General features: G+C 44.5%; 1 protein-coding gene and 1 pseudogene across 1 annotated transcript in view; one reads left to right on the top strand and one right to left on the bottom strand.

The window, feature by feature from the left end:
• The window catches only part of LOC121920717, a 145,940-nt pseudogene extending 145,594 nt beyond the window's left edge, over positions 1 to 346 (bottom strand).
• Positions 1 to 7,993, top strand: part of CNTFR (ciliary neurotrophic factor receptor) — a 549,220-nt gene that overhangs the window by 165,184 nt on the left and 376,043 nt on the right. The gene's annotated exons all lie outside the window — the stretch shown is intronic.

Genomic DNA, 7,993 nt, shown 5'->3' with positions numbered 1-7,993 from the left:
GCGCGGTACAGACCATGGAAAAGGGGTGGTCCGCAGCCGCCCCTTTTCTTGCTGGGTTGGAGGCAGGGCAGCCAAACCAGGAAACCTTGCGGCCCCAACCCGGTGCTTTTCCAGGCCATGGAGAAGCAGCAAAATGCCTCTTCTCTGTGGCCTGGAAAGAGGTGTCCATGGGGCACCTGCTGGCGTGGCCATGTAAAGGCCACGCCAGCAGTGCATGTGTACAGAAGGAGCTCCATTTCAGAGCTCTTTCCCGCGATGTGGAAAGGGCACCCCAAGCGCCCTGCAGCCCCACGGTGGCATAACATATGCACCGGTCTGTGTGGAGGCGGTGCATGCGTGACGCCATCGTCGCGTGCACTGTATGGCACTGTACATACAAACTAGGGCTGGGGAGCATGTGGATGCTGCGCGCTCCCCAGCCCTAGTTTTGGCCCGAGGATGGCACTTCTGCACTGTCTGTGTCGGGCCGATGTTTATTTATAAGGCACCATAAATTTACATGGCGCTGTACATAGTAAGTAGCAGAATACAAATAAAGGCCTTCCTGTGGCATACAGTCTAAGAACAAAGTGAAGAAGAAAAGGCCTTTTGGTCACTGCTCAGCTAGCTGCTCAGTTGCAGCTCCCAAAGTGACCAGGTGGAAAGGTAAATGCTTCTTCCTGGCAAGGAAGGACTTTCAATCCTTCTTCGTTGGGGGAGAGAGGGGTGCAGCAGGTGTATGTATAGAGAGGTTTATAAAAGCCAGATGCTCTGGACTGGAGACTGGCAAGGAGAGGGAAAGGGAGATATTTTAACTATTGGAGCTGCTCCAAGGCAAAGGAGTCTTTCCAACAATTGAACCCAGATACTCCTCCCGCAGAGATGTGACTGCCCTGCAGAGCTCCAGTTGTCCCACCCACCATCCCAACATTGTTTCTTCACCTACTTCTTCTCTCAGCCAGTTCAGTGAAAGAAAGTAGAAACTGCAGTGCAACTCTGACCTGTCAGCCATGTCCTGGCAAAACTCACAAAGCTTAAGCAGAGGCCTAAATCTGGAAGTTCTTTTTTGCCTCCACTTCTCCCCAACTGCCAGAATGGTGGGCCCTTGTTATCCGCTGGGGTTTGGCTCCAGGACCTTCTATGGTTAACAAAATCCATGGATGCTCAAGTCCCATTAAATATAATAGAAAAGGAAAATGGTGTCTCTAATATAAAATAGGAAATCAATGTTTGCTATTTGGAATTTATACTTTTAAAAAATATTTTCAAGCTGTGGATGCTTGGATCCAAGAATAAAAAATATGTGGATAAGGAGGGCTGACTGTACTACTGAAATGATTAATTCTGGTAAGTAAGCAGAAAAGAAATGAACATTTATATCTTGAGTTCTATCTACATCCAGGGTTCATTTTTCCCAGACTGGCAGTGCATTCTCCTTTATGGGAAGGATTGGGTGTGTGTGTTGCAAGTTACAACTTTGCCAACAGACCTGAAGCTCTTACAGCTCCATTGAGTGATATTTGCCATTCCATGAAATATTCATGCTTTCACAGGGGAAAAATGCACCTTTTTATTTTCATTTGGAAAACCAATAATTTGAAGTGTTGGAAATCTTCATCTTTTGTTGAGAATTCAAGCTTATCCACCTTGTTGCTGTTGTTGTTGTGGGCCTTCAATCTGTTTCTGATTTGTGGCTTTAGAAGGATCCTTCCTTCCACCTCACTCCCATTGCCTAATGCATTTGCTGTTCCCTTCCAAAAAATGCACCCCACATTTTGGGGGCAGGTCTTGCCTGCTGCTTAAAGTGAATGGCACCAGCAGGTTAGTCATTAAAAATACACAAGTATCAAGTCGAGTCAGTGTGTCATCTTTGCCAAGTCATGTCACTGAAGTGACTTAAGTCTGAGTGAGTTGACTTGAATCTACATGACTGTCATGTAGCATCCTCAGGGTCTACTGCTGTTAACATTGCAAGGGATCATCCCTAGTTTCCAGGTTTTCATCCTGAAATTTCAGGGTTTGATATACTCCTGACCTAACAGCCCTCCTTGGCACCAGAGTCAACCCTTGGCCCAAGTTTCTTTCCTGCTTTAAAAGGAGGTTCTTATCTACTTTGGCATAACACTGTGTGAGCGTTGCTTAGCCAGGTTGGTCCAAGACCAAATCTGATAGACTCTGAGCACCAAGGAAGGAAGGGAGGGAGATGGTTCTTAATACCATGGCTTTCTTAAAAAGCCAAAGTAGGTTTATTTTTGCGACTCCCCTCCAAACCTTCTTTTTAAAAAAGAAGGGAAGCTGTATGCAGATGTCATTCAAAATCTCTGTAGGTTCTGCTTTGAGTGAAATTGGCATGCAAGGGTCACCCATCAAACTGACATTCACACAGAACTGGAGGCAGGAGCGGGGCATCCGCACTCCATAGCAGTTCCTCTTCTTGGTTGCCATGACAATCTTTCCTCCAGTTGGAAAAGCCAGCATTCTGCAGCCATTTTGTACTCTGCTAAAAGTTTGGAAGCTTTTAAAGTTTTGCATGCTCACATGCAGGATGGGTTTTGTTTCTTGCTTCTTTTTTTGGAAAACACAAAAATAATCTCAGATGTTCCTTGAGGTCTTTTGGGATGAAAAAACAACACTTATTAAGCCTGCAGTCCTTGGACTTGCTTCTGGGCAAGCCAAGCTCTTGTGGCATTGCACTGGAAGAAAGGCTGCTATGCCAGTGTTTGTATTTTCTCAAGGGTTGTTGCACAAGGGTGGTGTCTTCTCCAGGGTTGTGCAAACCTTGGTACTTTTGCTTCATAGGAAGTTTAATAAGTGAAGTCCTTTCCAGTGGCTGGAGAGTCAGAAAGACTGTCATGCAATGATCGTGCTGCCCAGGGGGATGATGGGAGTTGTAGTTCAGAAGGTGATGTTTTCAAGACAAATTGCCATACTCCTCCCTAAGGGATGTTCGGGAGCATTTAGAGCCAGCAGATCAACACAACTGCCTCTCCTAGGCCTAAAACAGCTCACAGAGAGCCAAAAGAACCTGATGAAATTTCCATGAAAGATTGCCATTCACCCTAAGAGGTTTGGGAGCATTTAGGGGGGTTCAGTGTTTTTTTGAGGGGCACTCAATGGCACAAAAATAATTTGAGGATCTTGGGCAGCCAAACCATCTAGAAGCCCAAAGTTTGGGAACCGTTGCTTTGGGGTATTGAGTTGTGTGTGTTTGTATGTGTTTGCGTGCCTTCAAATTGCCAGTCAACTTATGACAACCCTGTGAATTTCATAGGGTTTTCTTAGGAAAGAAATAGATAGATGAATAAATGGAATTTAGTTAATTAATCAAACAAAAGCATTGATAGGCTCATTGATGACTAGAGGAAGGCCATTCAAATCCCCAAAACTGAAAAAGAAATCTGTGGCCTGGGAATTTTGTACATAGCTTTCAATTGTTCGGCTGCTTTCTGTTTTGTGAATGACATGTGGCAACTGTGCTACAAGTTGGCATCAAACTCAATGAAGTTCTCACGGACCTTGCAGCTGGAGAACATAGTCCATTGAGCTGATACTGTGGTGGTGGTGGTGGTGGTGATGCCATGGGCCTTCTGAGGCTTTCCCCTCACCTCACCCTCCAGTTTCCTTGCTGTGAAGAAGTGCCTGGGGGACAACTTAAGCCTGAAGGATATCAGTAGAGCACCTTGCTTTCCTGTTAAGCTCTGGAGATGGTCAAAGTCTTCCTCTCTGCCAGAGAAACCCAGGCTGGCCTGTGCTCTTATCTCCCGGGGCCTTTGGTGGGTAATTATGCCAAGACTCCCCAAACGCCTCCTAAGCTTCCAATATCCTATCCTAATCCTTTGTAGCTCAGTCTCCTGTGACATTTGCTTGCTGAAAAGCAGCTTAAGTTTTTAACACACTTCCTGCTCTGCTCTTTCTCTTTTCCTTGCTCAGCCGGAGATACGGAAGTGACAGGCAGAGAGGCAGGCCTTCTGGTGTTTTGATTTTATTTTTATTTGCATGCATTTGGGGAAATTGAAAGTTCACCAAAGGGATGGAAAGTACAGTATGAATTTACCTTTAGGGAGAAACTGTAGAAAACCAGGTAGAAAAGATGCTTCTGAGGAAGGTATGTCAGCGCTGCTCTCGAGACCGATGGGGGGAAAAATGAAACGCTCAGATATAGGATAAAGGACACCCGGCTTAACAACAGCACATGCAAAAGGGATCTCAGAGTCTTAATGGATCACAGGTTGACCATGAGTCAACAGTGTGATGTGTCAGCTAAAAAAGCCAATGCAATACTAGGCTGCATCAATAGAAGTATAGTGTCTAGATCAAGGGAAGTAATAGTGCCTCTCTATTCTGCTTTGGTCAGGCCTCACCTGGAATATTGTGTCCAGTTCTGGGAACCACAATTAAAGATGTTGACAAGTTGGAGTGTGTCCAGAGGAGGGCCACAAAAATAGCAAAAGGTCTGGGAACCATGAAGCCCTTTGAGGAGACACTTAAGGAGCTGGGTAGGTTTAGCCTGGAGAAGAGATGGTTAAGAGGTGATATGATAGCCCTGTTTAAGTATTTGAAGGGGTTTCTCACTGAGGATTGAGCAAACTTGTTTTCTGCAGCTCCAGAGAGTAGGATCCATAGGAATGGATTCAAACTAGAGGAAAAGAGAGTCCACCTCTACATTAGGAAGAATGTCCTGACAGTAAGAGCTGTTCGACAGTGGGACACACTCCCTCAAAGTGTATTAGAGTCTCTGTCTTTGAAGGTGTTCAAACAGAGTCTGGATGATGCTTGAATGTGTTTTCCTGCATGGCAGAATGGGGTGGACTGGATGGCCCTGGAGGTGTCTTCCAACTCTAGGATTCTAAAGTCGGAACCAAAATCCATATGGGAGATTTTTCCATAGTCAAAGCAGAGATCTCTGAAGCAGATCACACCCTCAGCTCAGTTTGCTCCTTGCTGATCCACTCTCCCGAGAGTAGCCTTCTAGACAAGCTCCATCCGTCGACCGCTAACTGGCAGGCGCTCCGACGTGTGTAGACATAATTTGAGCCGTCTCTGCCTTAGGGCTGGCAGCAGCCTCTGAGAGGCAGATAAAAGCCTCACTTTCTCCCAGATAAATCTGATCCATGTGCTGACTGGGGGATAAAAGTGGACCTGGCAGATGAAGCTTTTTTGTAATCTGGCTGGACAATGCTGGTATCGGTTGGCTTTTATTTATTTATCCCCCCCCCCCGCCCGTGTATTAATTATGTGACAATTTAATTGCAGCTGGGCTCCTCCTCAGGAAGCTGGGGCTGGGAATCAATCGGTGTCAGATGAGGGACTTGTCTTCAGATAAAAATCTATTTGTAAATTACAGGCATTTGTCTCCTGGCATAATCCAAGGGAGCTAATTGCAAAAGGGCTGCCACCAAAAGGCTGGAAGGAGTCCACCATCTCCTTTCACTTTTCTGACTTCCTCTCAAACTCGGAGGGGCAGCAAGAAGGACTAACCTGGCAGCTCCCCACCTTCATCCCAGAAAAAAGCAGGATGGAGGGGATCACAGAATCTTAGAGCTGTAAGGGACCTCAAAGGCCATCGAATCCAGCCCCTCACCATGCAGGAATATATAGCTAAAGCATTCCTAGGACCCTTACAATGCGAAGTGAAAGGCTTTCATGGCCAGCATCCATAGCTTTTTCTGGGTTTTTGGGCTATCTAGAAGAGTTTGTTCCTGACATTTTGCCAGTATCTGTGGCTGGCATCTTCAGAGAATCACCAGACACAGATGCTGGCAAAACATCAAGAATAAACTCTTCTAGAACATGGCCACATAGCCCCAAAAAACCCCAAAAAACTATAGACCCATACAAGCTCACTCCTTCAGTGCGACATCCATCATGTTCCCACATAATCATCTCTTCTCCAAGCTAAATATATCCCACTCCCTAAGTCTCTCCTTATAAGTCATGGTTTCCAGACTCTTCACCATTTTAGTCGCCCTCCTTTGGACATATGGCTCCAGTTTCTCAATGTCCATTTTGAATTGTGGTGCCCAGAACTGGACACAATATTCCAGTTGGGGCCTGACCAAAGCAGAATAGAGTAGGACTATTACTTCCCTTGATCTAGAAACTATACATCTATTGATGCAGCCTAAAATTGCATTGGCCTTGTTAGCTGCCGCATTACACTGTTGACTCATGGTCAACTTGTGGACTCCTAGGACTCCGAGATCCCTTTCACATGTTGTCTCCTTAAGCCAGGTGTCTCCCAGCCTATATCTATGTATTTCTTTTTTTTTTTCTTTTTTTGGCCCTAAGTACAGTACTTTATATTTCTTCATGTTGAAGTTCATTTTGTTAGCTTTGGCCCAGCTTTCTAATGTATTAAGGTCATTTTGAATTTCCATCCTGTCGTCTGGGGTATTAGCTACTCCTCCGAGTTTGGTGTCATCTGCAAATTTGATAAGCATTCATAAGAAATGCCTGTCCAAAGGAGGTTTTTAACCACAAGAATACACACACACACACTAATTCCATTTATTAAAATGTATATATCCCATCAGGTATCACAAAAAAATCAGAAAAGGTTTCTAGAACCCATCTACTTGGTTATAAACTGCCAGATCCACTAAAATGAGCCTTAGGATCATAGACTCTTAAGACTTGGAAGGGACCACAGAGGCCTAGTCTAGTCCAACCACCTGTTCATACAGGAATAGACAACTAAAGGATCCCTCGGAGACTATTGAAACTATTGTAATGCCTCCAACGAAGGACAGTCCGCTCTCCTCCCTCTGAAACCATTCCATTCTCAAACTATTCTTACAGTAAAGAAGTCCTTCCTAACATTTAGGTGGAATCTTTTTTCTCATAATTTGAATCTATTTTGAATCTATTGGTTTGTGTTCTGATCTCTGGAGGCAGAAGAAAACAAGTCTAGTCCATCTTCTACAAGCTCTCTCCATCTTCTACTCTCTTGATTTGCACAGGAAACTGCTTTTTTGTGGTTGCGATATGGGAAGGCCTCCAAAAGACTTTCTTGCTAGCAGGCAACTGTGTTTTTGTTTGTTTGCATTGCAAGTTCCCATACTTCTTAAGCATCTCAAAAAGGCACCTTTCTTGAGAATTTATCATGCAAATTTGAATTTAATTAATTTAAAGATTAATCAACTGATTTTTTTAAAAAATGAGCTGATTGCCATAATAACAATTATTATAATTAAAATGAAGAATCAGAATACTGTGCATGGATGAAGAATACTAACACATTCATAATTATGGTGTGTGTGTGTGTGTGTGTGTGTGGATCGTGCCTGCATGTGCATATGAATGTGATTAAGAAATGAAAATGATGCCATCAAATGCTTAGGCTTCCATTTTCATGAAACACTCACCCAGCTGGATTTCCAACTGGTTTTCAGAAGCCATTTTGAGAACAGAAATGAGGGAGGAATCTTTCAGAAAAGTGACCTTTGCTGCTACAGATGTTCAGGTGATGGCTTTAAAAAATGCTACAGGGTTGGGCAAAGATAGTTTTGTAAGCCTTGACACATCTGGCTAGAATCACAGAATCTTAGTGTTGAATGGGGCCACAAAGGCCCCTTCAGCCACAAAGGAACCCTCCAGAGGTGGCCACCAAAGCCCTGCTTAAAGACCTCCAAACATGGAGAGTACATCACCCTCCAAGGCAGTCCATTCCACTGTCTGACAGCTTCTACCATCAAGAAGATCTTCCTCATGTTTACATGGAATCTCTTTTCTAGTAATTTGAATCCAGTGCTTAGGAACACAGAACCATAGAGCTGGGAGAGACCACAAGGCCATCCAGTCCAATCCCCGTCTGGAACACTCAGTCAAAGCACTCCGGCAGATGGCCGTCCAGCCTGTTTAAAAACTTCCAAAGAAGGACACTGTCAAACAGCTCTTACTGTCAGGAAGTTCTTCTGTAGTTTGAATCCATTGCTCCATGTCCTGGTCTCTGGAGCAGCAGAAAACAAGCTTACTCCATCCTCAATATGAGATCTCTTCCAGCATTTAAACAAGC

The sequence above is a fragment of the Sceloporus undulatus genome, chromosome 2 (assembly GCF_019175285.1).
Source record: "Sceloporus undulatus isolate JIND9_A2432 ecotype Alabama chromosome 2, SceUnd_v1.1, whole genome shotgun sequence".
Lineage (NCBI taxonomy): Eukaryota > Metazoa > Chordata > Lepidosauria > Squamata > Phrynosomatidae > Sceloporus > Sceloporus undulatus.
Note: the sequence above shows the minus strand (reverse complement) of the source record. Positions and strands in the feature narration are given on the sequence as shown.